The sequence below is a fragment of the Bubalus kerabau genome, chromosome 13 (assembly GCF_029407905.1).
Source record: "Bubalus kerabau isolate K-KA32 ecotype Philippines breed swamp buffalo chromosome 13, PCC_UOA_SB_1v2, whole genome shotgun sequence".
NCBI lineage: Eukaryota > Metazoa > Chordata > Mammalia > Artiodactyla > Bovidae > Bubalus > Bubalus kerabau.
In genome coordinates, this window is record NC_073636.1 from 58013149 (window position 1) to 58026070 (window position 12922).

The following is a 12922-nucleotide window of genomic DNA, read 5'->3' on the forward strand; positions in this document are numbered from 1 at the left end:
GGACTTTTGCCCTTTAGAACTATGAGAGGACAAATTTCTCTTAAGTCCCTAGGTTGTGGTCGTTTGTTACAGAAGTCATAGGAAACTAACACAACATCCACCAGCCATTTTTTAATGTTTTAAGGATAAGATCTGGTCTCCTTAAATGTTGATGAGGCTTTTCCTGGGCCTGACCACTGACTAGCATTTTTTTTTTAAATCACTACCTTTTGAGTTTAAATATAATTTATTCTTTGGTTTCCCAGCAAAATTGAATGGAAGACTTCCCTGGTGGTCCAGTGGTTAAGAATCTGCATGCCAATTAAGGGGACCCAGGTTCAATCCCTGGCCCAGGAAGAGTCCACACGGTGTGGAACAACTAAGCTTGTGTACCGCAACTATTGAGTCTACTGTAAAGCCTGGGAGCTGCAATTAACTGCTGAGGCCTGAGTGGCCTAGAGCGTATGCTCCGCAACAAGAGTAGCCACCTCAGTGAGAAGCCCATGCACCACAACTAAAGAGTAGCCCCTCTCGCTGCAACTAGAGAAAGCCCATGAGCAGCCAAAGATTCATTCATTCATTCATTTTTAAAAATTGAATGGGAGGTACAGAGATTTTCCATTTCTCCTGGCTTCACCTGTGTGTAGACTCCCCCAATATCAATATCCTCCATTAACTGCTAAGTCTGCTGCTAAGACACTTCAGTCGTGTCCGACTCTGTGTGACCCCATAGACGGCAGCCCGCCAGGCTCCCCCGTCCCTGGGATTCTCCAGGCAAGAACACTGGAGTGGGTTGCCATTTCCTTCTCCAATGCAAGAAAGTGAAAAGTGAAAGTGAAGTCGCTCAGTCGTGTCTGACTCTTAGCGACCCCATGGACTGCAGCCTACCAGGCTCCTCCATCCATGGGATTTTCCAGGCAAGAGTACTGGAGTGGGGTGCCATCGCCTTCTCCAATCCTCCATTAAAGTGGCACTTTATTAAAATTGATGATTCCATCCTGACACACCCTCATCATCTAAAGTCCATAATTCACCGTAGGTTGACCCTTGCTGTTATATACTCTAGTGGTTTGAACAAATTTATAATTACATACCCGCCTTTTCAGTATCATGCACGGTAGTTTCACTGACCTAAAAGTCATTTGTGCTTTTCTTACTTATCTCTTCAGCTCCCTTTAGCCCTGATAGCTTCTGACCTTTATACTGTCTCCATGGGTTTGTGCGTGCTAAGTCACTTCAGTCACGACCAACTTTTTGTGACCCTATGGACTGTAGCCCACCAGGCTTCTCTGTCCATGGGATTCTCCAGGCAAGAATACTGGAGTGGGTTGCCATGCCCTCCTCTTAGTGTTTCCACAGTCTTATCCTTTTCCAGAATGTCATATATTTGGAATCATACAATATGTAGCCTTTTCAGACTGGCATCTTACACTTAGTGATATGCATTTAAATCTCCTCCATGTTTTTTCATGGCTAGATAGCTCATTTCTTTTTAGCACTGAATACATTCTGTTGTTGAAATGTACTCCAGATTATTTATCCATATGTCTACTGAAGGACATCTTTGTTGCTTCCAAGTTTTGGCAATTATTGATAAGGTTGCTTAAACAACTGTATGCAGGTTTTTGTGTATACATAAGTTTTCAACTTTTTTGGGTAAATAATAAGTAGTTTGATTGCTGACCCTGGAAATGGCAACCCACTCCAGTATTCTTTCCTGGAAAACCCCATGGATGGAGGAGCCTGGCAGATTGCAGTCCATGGGGTCGCAAAGAGCTGGACACAACTCAGTAACACTAACACTTGATTGCTGAAATGTATGGTAAGTGTATGTTTAGTCTTGTAAGAAACCACCAAACTCTCTTCCAAAGAAGCTGTATCATTTAATCTCCCCCTCAGCAGTTAATGGGGCTTCCCATGTGGCTCAGTGGTAAAGAATCTGCCCGCTAATGCAGGAGATGAGGGTTCAATCTCTGGGTCGGGAAGATCCCCTGGAGAAGGAAATGGCAACCCGCTCCAGTATTCCTGCCTGGGAAATCCCATGGACAGACGAGCTTGACGGGCTACAGTCCGTGGGATCACAAAGAGTCAGACAGGACTTAGCAACTCAGCATGCAGCAGTTAATGGCAGTTTCTGTTGCTCCACATCCTCACCGATAGTCGGCATTGCCTGTGCGTGAACTGTGGCCTTTCTAACAGGCGTGTAGTGGTACCGCCTGGTTGTCTTAGTTTACATTTCTCTAATGACATACAATATGGAGCATCTTTCATATGTTGATTTGCCATCTTTACATTTCCTTTACTGGGAAGTTTGTTAAAGTCATTGTCCCAATTTATAACTGGGCTTTTTGTTTGTTTGTTTTCTTATTGTTGAGTTTTAAGAGTTCCTTCCATATTTTGGATAAGAGTCCTTATCAGATATGTCTTTTACAAAGATTTTCTACTGATCTGTGGCATGTCTTTTTATTCTCTTGACACCATCTATTGCAGAGCATAAATCTTCATTTTAATAAAGTCCAGCTTATCGATTATTTCTTTCACATCACTGAACTCAATGTCATTTGGATTTTTTTTTTTCTTTGCCACACTGTGCAATATGTGGGATCTTAGTTCCCAGACAAAGGACTGAATTTGTATCCCCTGCATTGAGAGCACAAAATCCTAACCACTGGACCCCGAGGAAATCCCTGGACTTTCTCTTATGTTATCTTCTAGGAATTTTAAAGTTTTGTGTTTTAAATCAAAGTCTATGACCCATTTTGGGTTAATTTTTGTGAAGGGTATAAAGGCTGTGTCTAGATTGTTTTTTTGTTTTTTTTTGCATGTGGATGTCCAGTTGTTTCAGTACCAACTACTTGTTACAAGCATTCTCTTTTCTCCATTATATTGGTCTTTATCCTTTGTTAAAAATCAGGTGACACATTTATGTAGGTATATTTCTGCTCTGTCTATTCATTTCCATCACCTTGCTTGTCTATTCTTTTGCCAATATCACACTGCATAATTATCATAGCTTTATTGTAAGTCTTAAAGTCGGCTAATGTCAGTCTTCTGACTTATTTATCTCCCTTAATATTGAGTTGCCTCTTCTGGGTCTTTTCTCTCTTTACATGAATCTGGAATCAGTTTGTCAATATCTACAAACTGAATTATTGGGATTTTGATTGAAATCGCGATGAATCTTTCAAACAAGTTGGAGAGAATTGATATCTTGACCTTATTCAATCTTCCAATCCATAAACATGGAATATCTCTCCATATTTAATTCTTTGATTTTGATCATCATAGTCTTTAGTCTTCCTTATGTAGATCTTGTACATTTTTTTGTTTGTTTGTTTTATACCAAAGCACATCTCTTTTTTTTGGTCTTAATGCAAATGGTATTGTGTTTTTAATTTCTAAATCCATTCATTTATTGCTCGTATACAGGAAAGCAATTGCCTTTTGAACATTGAATTCTGCAATATTGCTATAATCACTTTTTATTAATAGTTTCAGGAGTTTTTTGTCGATTCTTTTATAGGTAAGCATGTCATCTGCAAATAGTGACAGTTTTTTTTTTCCTTCATAATCTGTGTACCTTTTTATTTTATATTTGTGTGTGATTACCTTAGCTAGGACTTGCGGATGTTGAAAAACAGAGGAGTTATCTTTGCCTAGAATCTGACCTTAGTGCTGTGCTCAATTGCTCAGTCATGTCCAACTCTTTGTGAGTGGACTACAGCCCACCAGTCTCCCCTGTCCATGCAATTTTCCAGGCAAGAATACTGGAGTAGGTTGCCATTCCCTACTCCTGGGGATCTTCCCCACAGGGATCAAACCCACATCTCTTGTGTCTCCTGCATTTGCTGGCAGATTCTTTAAAACTGTGCCACCTGGTTAGCCCTGATCTTAGCAAGAAAGTTTCAAGTTTCTCACCGTTAAGTATGATATTAGCTGTAGAGGGTTTTTTTTTTGGTAGATATTCTTTGCCAAATTGAGGAAGCTTAATTTCTATTCTTAATTTACTGAAAGTTTTAATCATGGATGGGTTTTGGATTTTATCACCTGCTATCTCTGCATCTGTTGATAGGGTCACATGACTTTTCTTTTTTAGCTTGTTGATGATGTTGTTTTTCAGTCCGACTCTTTTTGACTCCCGTGGACTGCAACACACTAGGCTTCCCTGTCCTTCACCACTGATACAGTGGAGTACATCCATTTTTGAATGTTGAACCAAAATTTGCAGACTTGGCATAATCTCACATGGTCATGATTCAGAATTCTTTTTATACATTGTTAGGTTTGATGTCTTAATGTTCTGTTGGTGATTTTTGCATCTATATTTGTGGGAGATATAGATCTGTAGTTCTCTTTTTATTCTTTTGGCCATGTGGCATGCGGGGTCTTTGTTCCTGAACAGGGATTGAACTCATGTTCCCTGAAGTGGAAGCATCGAGTCTTAATCATTGAACCACCAGGGAAGTCCCTAGATGATTTATTTTAGATCTTTCTTCTCTTCAAATACATCTAGTCAATGCTGTAAGTTTTTCTCTAAGCTCTGCATTCATTTCATCCCACAAATTTTGAAAAGTTGTATTTCATTTAGGCCAAAATTTAAATTTTTTCTCTTAAGATTTTTTTCTTAGGTCCTAGTGTTATTTACCGTCTGAACAACCAGGGTTGGGAAGATCCCCTGGAGGAGGCAATGGCAACCCATTCTAGTATTCTTGCCTGGGAAATCCCAGGGACAGAGGAGCCTGGTGGGCTATGGTCCATAGGATGCCAAATAGTTGAACATGACTGAAGCGACTTAGCGCTAGCACTAACATTCTCTTTATCTCTGGTAACCTTCCTTACTCTGAAGTCTGCCTTGTCTGAAATTAATATAGCTGCCCCCATTTTGTTAATTAGCATTTGCAGGCTATAGCTTTCTCTATTGATCTACTTTTTAAAAAATATTTATTTACTTGGCCATGTTAGGTCTTAGAGCATGCAGAATCTAGTTCCCTGAGTAGGGATCAAACCCAGGCCCCCTGCATTAGGAGCATAGAGTCTTAATCACACCATCAGAGAAGTCCCTCTAGCTACTTACTTTTAATCTATATGTCTTTATGTTTAAAATGGGCTTCTTGCAGACAACATAAAGATAAGTAATTTTTAAATCCACTGTGACTAGTTCTTTCAACTGGCATAGTTAGACCATTGCTATTTAATGTGACTATTGATACTGTTGCATTAATTAAGGCCAATTGGATTAACCATTTGGATTCATTAGATCAATAAAAAATAAGAAAAATAAAAGTTTGGATTTTTCATCTTTACTTATTTATTCTCCAGTGCTCCTCCTTTCTATATGTGTGTCCAAGTTTCTGACCTGTATTACTTTTCTTCTCTCTAAAGAACTTTTAACATTTCTTATGAAGCAGGTCTACTGGATCTACAAATATCTTCAATTTTTGTTTTTCTGAGAAAGTCTTCATTTCTCCTTCACTTCTGAAGGATCATTTCTAAGGGTACAGAATTCTAGGTTTGTGTTTCTTTTTCTCTAAACACACATATTTTATTCCACTCTCTTCTTGCTTGCATGGTTTCTGAGAAGAAGGTGAATGGAAATCTGGTTTCATTCCTCTGGCTTCTTTCCGATTTTTTTTTTTAATCTTTTTTTTGCCCTCAGCTTATGGGGTCTTATTTCCCCAACCAGAGACTGAACCCTGGCCCCAGGAGTGAAAGCGCCAAGTCCTAACTGCTAGACCACAGGGAATTCCCTTTTTCTTTATTTTTATTTTCTTAAGTTTCAATATTATATACCCAGGGTCGTCATGTTGTTGTTTTTATTGTGTTTGGTGGTCTCTGAGCTTCCTGGACATGTGCTTTTTTATCTCACATTAACTTGGGGAAATTGTCATCATCATTTTCTAAAGTATCTCTTCTGTTTCTTTCCTCTCCTCTGGCTTTCCCATCAATGACTATGTTATACCTTTCATAGGTGTCTCACAGTTCATAGATACTCTGATCTTTTTTTTTTTTTTCAGTGTTTTTTCTTTGCTTGTCAGTTTTGGAAGTTTCTATTGTCATAACCCCAGGTTCAGAGAGTCTCTCCTCAGCTGTGTCCAGTGTACTAATGATTCCATCAAAAGCATTCTCCCTTTCTGTTGTGGGGTGTTTTTTTTTTTAATAATCGCCATCATTTCTCTTTTACTCTTTGAATGTCCATCTCTCTGCTTATGCTATTCTTATGTTCTTGCATGCTGTCTGCTTTTTTCATTAAAGCCTTTAGCCTATTTTAAAATTTTAATATTTTTTAAAAATATAGTTCATTTACAATGTTGTTAGTTTCTACTGTACAGCAAAGTGATTCAGTTGTGCATATATATGTTTTTAAATATCCTTTTTCTTTATGGTTTCTCATAGGATATTGGATATAGTTCTCTATGTTATATACTGTGTGTTAGTCCCTCAGTCGTGTCTGACTCTTTGCAAGCCCACGGACTGCACCCCACCCCCCCCAGGGTCCTCTGTCTATGGGATTCTCCAGGTATACCTATATAGTAGGATTCTCCAAGGATACCTATATAGTAGCACCCTACTATAGGTACTATACATATATATACCCATATAGGTATATATACTACTATAGGTACTACAGGTATATATACTATATAGTAGGACCCTACTCGGAGAAGGCAATGGCACCCCACTCCAGTACTCTTGCCTGGAAAATCCCATGGACGGAGGAGCCTAGTAGGCTGCAGTCCATAGGGTCACTAAGAGTCGGACACGACTGAGCGACTTCACTTTGACTTTTCAATTTCCTGCATTGGAGAAGGAAATGGCAACCCACTCCAGTGTTCTTGCCTGGAGAATCCCAGGGACAGGGGAGCCTGGTGGGCTGCCGTCCATCGGGTCGCACAGAGTCGGACACGACTAAAGAGACTTAGCAGCAGCAGCAGCAGCAGCAGGACCCTACTATGCTATATAGTAGGACCCTGTTGTTTATCTAGTCCGTATATAATAGCTTATATCTGCTAATCCCAACCCTTCCCCAACCCCCTCCCTGTTGGTAACCACAAATCTGTTCTCTATGTCCATGATTCTACTTCATAGATAGGTTCATTTGTGTCATATTTTAGATTCCCCATGTAAGTAATATCATATGGTATTTGTATTTGTCTTTCTGGCTTAGTACAATAATCTCTAGGTGCATCCGTGTTGCTGCAAATGACATTATTTAGTTCTTTTTTTATGAAAGCCCTTAGCAGATTAAAAAAGAAAAAAGAAAAAAACCTCCTGATATGATAATTCCAACCTCCCTGCCATCTCTCTGGTTCTGATGTCTACTCTGTTTCCTTAAATTGCATTTTTTACCTTTTAGTATGCCTTTTCATTTTTTGTTGAAAGCCAGCTTTCCGGGAACTTCCCTGTGGTTCAATGGTTAAGACTCTACACTTTCAGTGCATTGGGGTGTGTGTGGGTGTTTGATGCCTAGTCTGTGGGTTTGATCCCTGGTTCTTGAGCTAAGATCCCATGCTGCCTGGTGTGGTTAAAAAAAAAAGGCAAGTCAACTTTCAACATGCTGTCCTGGGTAAGGGACTTGCACTTCCTTCAGTAATGCTGAAGTATGACGTAGGGGTAAAGGAAGGGTTCTCCAGTCCTAGGTCTGGTCTTGGTCTTTGGTAAGCCTCTGTCCCTGGTTTAAGAGCTCTACCACTGCCTCCAGCGCCGCCCCCCAACCCCGCCAGCTCTTAGGTGGGCTGGGAGGGCTGAAGGGGGCTGGAGTTGTGTATTTCCGCCCCCAGCCCCCTGCAGGCTACGCCTGGTAAAAGCCTAGTAAGTTGGGCTCTGCTAAAGTAGTTTCTCCTGAGGGCATGCCTTGTTAAATACGGAATGCTCTGGAGTATTTAAACCTGGCTAATTGCCTCCAGATGTTCAAGCTGGTTTTAGAAAAGGCAGAGGAACCAGAGATCAAATTGCCAACATCCGCTGGATCATCGAAAAAGCCAGAGAGTTCCAGAAAAACATCTATTTCTGCTTTATTGACTATGCCAAAGCCTTTGACTGTATGGATCACAATAAACTGTGGAAAATTCTGAAAGAGATGGGATACCAGACCACCTGACCTGCCTCTTGAGAAACCTATATGCAGCTCAGGAAGCAACAGTTAGAACTGGACATGGAACAACAGACTGGTTCCAAATAGGAAAAGGAGTACATCAAGGCTGTATATTGTCACCCTGCTTATTTAACTTATATGCAGAGTACATCATGAGAAACGCTGGGCTGGAAGAAGCACAAGCTGGAATCAAGATTGCTAGGAGAAATATCAATAACCTCAGATATGCAGATGACACCACCCTTATGGCAGAAAGTGAAGAGGAACTAAAAAGCCTCTTGATGAAAGTGGAAGAGCAGAGTGAAAAAGTTGGCTTAAAGCTCAACATTCAGAAAACGAAGATCATGGCATCTGGTCCCATCACTTCATGGGAAATAGATGGGGAAACAGGGGAAACAGTGTCAGACTTTATTTTGGGGGGCTCCAAAATCACTGCAGGTGGTGATTGCAGCCATGAGATTAAAAGACGCTTACTCCTTGGAAGGAAAGTTATGGCCAACCTAGATAGCATATTCAAAAGCAGAGACATTACTTTGCGAACAAAGGTCCGTCTAGTCAAGGCAATGATTTTTCCTGTGGTCATGTATGGATGTGAGAGTTGGACTGTGAAGAAGGCTGAGCGCCGAAGATTTGATGCTTTTGAAGTGTGGTATTGGAGAAGACTCTTGAGAGTCCCTTGGACTGCAAGGAGATCCAACCAGTCCATTCTGAAGGAGATCAGCCCTGGGATTTCTTTGGAAGGAATGATGCTAAAGCTGAAACTCCAGTACTTTGGCCACCTCATGCCAAGAGTTGACTCATTGGAAAAGACTCAGATGCTGGGAGGGATTGGGGGCAGGAGGAGAAGGGGACGACAGAGGATGAGATGGCTGGACGGGATCACTGACTCGATGGACATGAGTCTGAGTGAAGTCCGGGAGTTGGTGATGGACAGGGAGGCCTGGCGTGCTGCGATTCATGGGGTCACAAAGAGTCGGACACGAGCGAGCAACTGAACTGAACTGAACTCGCCTCCACCTTCGAATGGAAGGCATAGGGAACTTTTCTCTGGTGGTCACTGTGAGGACCCCCGTGTGAAGCTCCTGGAGGCAAAACCAGGAAAGTTTGGGTGTTCTCATATCACTGGGTCCCCCTGAAGTCTTTAACTCTCAGAACTGTCTATACTGAGCCTCCAGCAATCTGTCCAAAAAAGTCGAGATTTTCCAAACTCGACTTTACTTGCCTAGGCGCTGGTTTCTGTGGCGGTTTCTGCTCGAGTTAAGTTGTGATTCTGTGCCTGTGTGTCTTTCTAACCTGGGAGCCAAGGCTGGTTGATTTTTCTGTTTGTTCAGTTTTTCACTTGTTCAGGATGGAATGGTGACTTCTAAGCTTCTTACATGCCAGACAGGAAACCAGGAGTCCCATTTTTTTCTTCAAAAAAATTACTTTCGCACTTATAGTTCCTTTGCCTTTACCAATAAAATTTTAGAGTCAGCATATATATTCCTACAAAAATCATTCTAGGATTTTGCTTGGTATTTTATAGAATTTATAGATCAATTTTGGTGGAATTACATCTTAATAATATTGAGTCTTCCAACCCATGAAGGCAAAAAATATCTCTTTGTTTACTTAGGTCTTATTTCTTTCATCAGTGTTTGGTATTTTTCAGCATGCAGGTCTTACACATATTTTGTTAGATTTTAGCCTGTACATTTCATGATTTTTTTGTGTGTCCTTGTAAATGGTACTTTTAAAATCTCCATTTTGTAATTGTTCATTGCTAGTGTCTAGAAATTTAATTGATTAAATTGACCTTGTAATATTGTGACCTTGCTAAATGCATTTATTAGTTCTAGAAGGTTTTTAAAAATAGAATCTTTATATTTTCCACATAGACAATCATGTAATCTGTAACTCAGTTTTATTTTTTATCACCAACCTACATGATATTTATTTCTTGCTCTTACCTTATTCCACTGGCTGGGGCCTCCAAAATGATGTTGAATAGAGGTGATGAGAATGAACATTTTTGCATTGTTCTTGTTTTTAGGAGAAAAACGTTAAATCTTTCACAGTTAAATATAACATTACCTGTTGGTTTTCTGTAACTGCCTTCAGTGGTTTAAGGAAATTCATTCTATTCCTAGTTTGTGGAAAGCTTATTTTATGATAAATTAATGTTGGATTCTGTTAAATGTTTTCACAAGTTTTTTTTCACTTGCACTGAGATGTTCATATGGATTTTCTTCCTTGCTTTATTGAATTCCATATTAAATTAATCCATCTTTGAGTATGGAACCAATTTTGCATTCCCTGGGTAATCTAATCTTTTCTTTTTCAGGATACATTATTCTTTTTATCTATTGATGAATTCAATTTGGTAATGTTTTGTTTACAATTTTTGTATTCGTGTTCATGAGGGATATGGTCTGAAGGTTATTTTTTCTTGTAATATTTATCTTAGGTTTTGACAGTAAGTAGGGCCCTCAGAAATGAGTTAGAAAGCAATTGCTTCTCTTCCATCTTCTGAGAGGTTTTGTGAGAATGTATATTATTTCTCTCTTAAATGTTTGCTAGAATTCACCTCTGAATACATTTAGGCCTGGACTTCTGGTTTGGTTTGATTTAGGGTTTTGAGGGGAAGGTTTTAAACTACAATGCAATTTCTAGATTATATATTGGACTATCTAGACCACCCGCTTCCTCTTTAGTGAGCTGAGGAAGTTTATATCTTTCAAAGAATCCATCCATTTTATCTAATTATCAAATTTGTAGGTATAATGTTTAAAATACTTCCTTATCCTTTTAATGTCTAAGATCTATAGTGTAAGATCTTTCATTCTTTTTATTTTTTCATTCTTTATTTTGTTGGTAATTTATATCTTATCTCTGCTTTTTTATTTTCCTTAGGTAGGCTAGAGGTTTATAAATTGTATTGATCTAAAGAACTACTTTCTGGTTTAATTGACTTTATAATTTTTCTGTTTTCAATTTCATTGGTTTCTACTTTCATCTGTATTATTTGCTTCTTTCTGCTTACTGTGTGTTTAAAGTTACTCTTTTTATTGCTTCTTAAGGTGATAGATCACTGACTCTTTTTTCCTGATATAAGTATTTAATGCTATCATTTTTTTCTCGAGGCACTATTTAGCTTCATTCTACTTTTGATTAGTTGTTGTTCATTCTCATTGAATTAAAAAAATATTTTCCATTGCCCTTGAGACTTTTCCTTGACTTGTGGGTTATTTAGAAGTGTATTACTTAATTTCCAGATATCTGAGGGTATTTAACACTTTTTGTTCTTGGTTTCTATTTTAATTCCTTTGTGGCCAGAGAATATACTTTGTATGATTCCAGCTCTTCCAAATTTGTTGAGATTTGCTTTATTTCCCACGGTAAGGTCTAGCTTGGTGAGTGTTCCACGTGTCCTTGAAATAAATGTGTTCTGCTCTTGTTGCGTAGAGTGTTCTATCAACACCCCTTAGTTTTTCTTCTTTCAAAAGCATGTTCGTTGGGTTTTTTGTGTATTGACACTTACAGTGTTCCTACCAATACAGAATTATGGTTGGCCTGAGTCACTTTCCAGTCCTGGTTAGAACACAGAATGAGGTCCTCTGATTGGCACCCGTTTCACGCCACTGGATGGAGCTGGAGATAACTTCCCTAAAGGCATCAGGGTGCCTGGCCAAACCAGTAATTGCTGACTGCATCCACCTCTTAGCTTTCGTGTGTGCATGTACACATGTGTGTTTGCATAGACACTTGCTCATAATCCTGTATAATGTTTAAAATTCCTCCATGTCCATCTCCTAGATAATTCCAGAATCTTGCTTACTTTCCAAATGAAGATAATGCAAAGTCATAGCCAATTAAAACACAGCTGCAAGCCTGGGTTCTCTGGGTGAGAGACACACATGGCTTTTTGTTGTTGTTGTTCAGTTACTCAGTCGTGTCTGACTCTTTGCAACTCCATGGACTGCAGCACGCCAGGCTTCCCTGTCCTTTGCTGTCTCCTGGAGTTTGCTCAAATTCACGTCCATTGAGTCGGTAATGCCATCCAACCATCTCACCCTCTGTTGCCCCCTTCTCCTCTTACCCTCAATCTTTCCCAGCATCAGAGTTTTTTTCCCCCAGTGAGTTGGCTGTTCGAATCAGGTGGCCAAAGTATTGGAGCTTCAGCTTCAGCATCAGTCCTTCCAATGGATATTCAGGATTGGTTCCTTTAGGACTGACTGGTTTGATCATGTCTGAATAATACTCGTCCTGCTGCAGAAACCAAGGTACTATGTGATGAATGAACATACTCCTGCCCCTCCAAGGATCTCTTGGTGCAGAAAAACCCTAAAGAAATTTTCATGGCAGCTGTTACTTCTTACTTTCTTTGTTTATCAAACACGAGGCCTTTGGGAATTCCCTGGAAGTCCAGGGGAATTTTCACTGCTGAGGGTGAGGGTTCAATCCCTGGTCAGAGAAATAAGATCCTGCAAGCTGCATGGGACAGTCAAAACAAACCAAAAAATGATGCTTTCAGTGTAACTGACCAGCTAGTGTAAGGTGTTTATTTAATGGGACCAATTTAAGCCCTAGAGTGAGAGAGGGCTTTGAGGAAGGACTGTAAAGGAATTAAAACATTTGCTAAATCAAAGTACACACCAGTTTCCAGAAAACATTGTTGCTTTTGTCGGGTAAGGAGAATCCACTTGATGAAGTTTGTGTTAATTCACTGACATCTTATGTGATGGGCTGGGTGGATTCAGTGGGGATGTCAGTGAAAACCACCAAACATACCCCTTTTAAATATTTGATGGTTATAACAATCCGTATTTTTTTATTCAAGAGGTGATACTGCTTTTTGACTGCTATTTTGAA

The 12922-nt window shown here is 39.7% G+C and overlaps 1 long non-coding RNA gene across 2 annotated transcripts in view; it reads left to right on the plus strand.

The window, feature by feature from the left end:
• Positions 1-7909: 7909 nt before the first annotated feature.
• LOC129625773 (uncharacterized) overlaps positions 7910-12922 on the plus strand; it is a 53151-nt gene continuing 48138 nt past the window's right edge. The window contains exon 1 of one of the 2 annotated variants that reach the window (XR_008701599.1): positions 7910-12738. This is a non-coding gene — a long non-coding RNA (uncharacterized LOC129625773). The remainder of the gene's footprint in view (positions 12739-12922) is intronic. The other variant, XR_008701600.1, reaches the window with a different exon arrangement.